The 2,683-nt window shown below is 35.8% G+C and overlaps 1 pseudogene; it reads left to right on the forward strand.

Annotated features, from left to right (window-relative positions):
• Window positions 1-490: 490 nt before the first annotated feature.
• LOC105874788 (peptidyl-prolyl cis-trans isomerase NIMA-interacting 4 pseudogene) lies at window positions 491-979 on the forward strand (annotated as a pseudogene).
• The last annotated feature ends 1,704 nt before the right edge of the window (window positions 980-2,683 follow it).

Genomic DNA, 2,683 nt, shown 5'->3' on the forward strand with positions numbered 1-2,683 from the left:
TCCAATCAGTGTTCCTTCCACTTCAACATAATCACCTCCTTTCCATATAATGATCCTGCAATAATATGTCTTGCTGAACTGTTCAGGGGTACTTAATCTGGTATCCTTGCATTTCCTAAAATTATGTGCAAAATTTGCATGCATGTATTGTAGGTCCTACCTATATGAGGGAGGCCTTCACTCTCTGAACATTCATTCATTCAACAAATATTTATCAAAGACCCTATGTGCAATCCTCAACAAAACACTACAAAAGCAAAACCAGCAACATATAAAAATGATTATGTACCATGACAAGTGTGATTTTTCCCATGAATGCTAGTTGGTTCAACATCTGAAAATCATGTAACATAGAATAAAGACAAAAATCATATGCTCATCTCAGGTGATACAGAAAAAGCATTTGATGATAAAATTCAACACCATTTCATGATAAAAATACTCAACAAACCAGAAATAGAAAGGAATTTCTTAAGCCTGACAAAGGACATCTATTAAAAACTTAAACTGGCAACGCAAGCAGTTGAAAGTTCAACAGCAAGTTTGGAAGATGCTGCCCAAAGGAAAAAGTGGTTCTAGAAAAGGGGGAAAAGGGGGAGCAGCCTCTGGGAGCGACAGTTCTGACAAGAAGGCTCAGGGTCCCAAAGGTGGTGGCAATGCAGTAAAGGTCAGACACATTCTTTGTGAAAAACACGGCAAAATCATGGAAGCCATGGAAAAGTTAAAGTCTGGAATGAGATTCAGTGAAGTGGCTGCACAATATAGTGAAGATAAAGCCAGGCAAGGGGGCGACTTGGGTTGGATGACCAGAAGGTCCATGGTAGGACCTTTTCAAGAAGCAGCATTTGCCTTGCCTGTAAGTGGGATGGATAAACCTGTGTTTACAGATCCACCGGTGAAGACAAAGATTGGATATCATATTATTATGGTTGAAGGGAGAAAATAAATCATATGAAAGACTGAAAAAAAAAACAAAAACTTAAACTAACATCATACTCAGTGGTGACAGACTAGATGCTTCCTCCTACAGTCAGGAAAAACACAAGGTTATCCTCTCTCACCATCTCTGTTCAACATTGTACTTGCAGTTCTTGCCAGGTATATAATAGAAGAAAAAATAAATAAATAAAATAAATAAATCCAGATTGGCAAGGAAGAAATAAAACTCTATTTACATATGATATGATCATATATAAAAAAATGTTAAGGAATATATATATGTACACACACACCAACTATTAGAACTAATCAACAAGTTCAGCAAGGTTGCAGAATATAAGATCAATATACAAAATACAGTTTTATTTCTGTACATTAGCAACGAACAATCTGAATAAGAAATTTAAAAAATAATTCTATTTATAGTAGCCCAAAAAAGAAATTACACAGCAGTCAATTTAACAAAAGAAGTGCAAGAATTGTACACTGAAAACTACGAAACATTGTCATGCAGCATTGCTGGTACAGTGGTATGCATAGCTTCCTTCCAAAACATTGTTGAAGAAATTGAAGAAGATTGAAATAAATGGAAACATATCCCAAGTTCTCAGATTTGAAGACTTATTATTGTTAAGATGGGAATACTTTCCAATTTGATCTACAGACTCAATGCAACCCCCTTCAAAATCCCAGCTGCCTTTTATGCAGAAATTGACAGAATGAACCTAAAATTGATACGGAAATTTAAGGATCCCACAATAGTCAAAACAATCTTGTAAAAGAATAATGTTGAAGAACTCAGACTTGATGATTTCAAACCCAAACACAAAGCTAGAGTAATCAAAATAATATGGTCCTAGCATAAGAGTAGACAGAAAGATTAATGGAATAGGATTGAGAGTTCAGAAGTAAATTTTCACATTTATAATCAATTTATTTTCAACAAGGATGCCAAGACTATTCAAGGAGAAAGAATAGTCTCTTCAGCAAATGATACTAGTTGGATAACCAAATGCAAAAGAGTGCAGTTGGACCTCAACCTTACCTCATATACAAAAATTAACTCAAAATGGATCACAACTGAAATGAAAGTGCTAAAAACTATAAAACTCTAAAAAGAAAATATAGAATTAAATCCTTGTGACTTTGAATTAGGCAAGGGTTTCTTGGTTACAATACCAAAAGCACAAGTGATAAAAGAAAAAGAATAAATTGTACTTCATCAAAGTGTAGGTTTATGAGCTCCAGCTCACAACTTCCTCATCACTTTCCTTCTTTTGCTCCTTCAGCCTTTCCCCCTTGAGACCAAACTGCTGCATTAAATAGCTCTCTGCATGACACGTCTAGAGCAGTATCTATTTTTCTGACCAGGCACTGACTGATACACTCCCTTTTTAAGCTATAAGTTCCAGCCTGAAACAGGTCCAAACAACATCTGGGAAGAAGATTCACCGTTAAACCAAGTTCAACTTGTGGATTTATATTTTGGACTAGATATTCTAATTTCTGCATCAAGAACAAGTTTTCCTCTTAAAGTGATAGCAGGTCTGTTTCTTAAGAGTGAGCTGTTAAGTCAGGGGCTAGAGAAGACCAGGTTCATGGAATAATTTTGCAGGAATGGCAGGAAACTAAAATAAAGTTGTGTTTTGATTGTGTCATGAGCCACGCTTGTTCAGCATGCTATTTGCATATGTATACACGTGTGTTGAAGTAGTCTGTCTTCATGACCAAGGTGAGACAGCAG

Source organism: Microcebus murinus, chromosome 12 (assembly GCF_040939455.1).
Source record: "Microcebus murinus isolate Inina chromosome 12, M.murinus_Inina_mat1.0, whole genome shotgun sequence".
Taxonomy (NCBI): Eukaryota; Metazoa; Chordata; class Mammalia; order Primates; family Cheirogaleidae; genus Microcebus; species Microcebus murinus.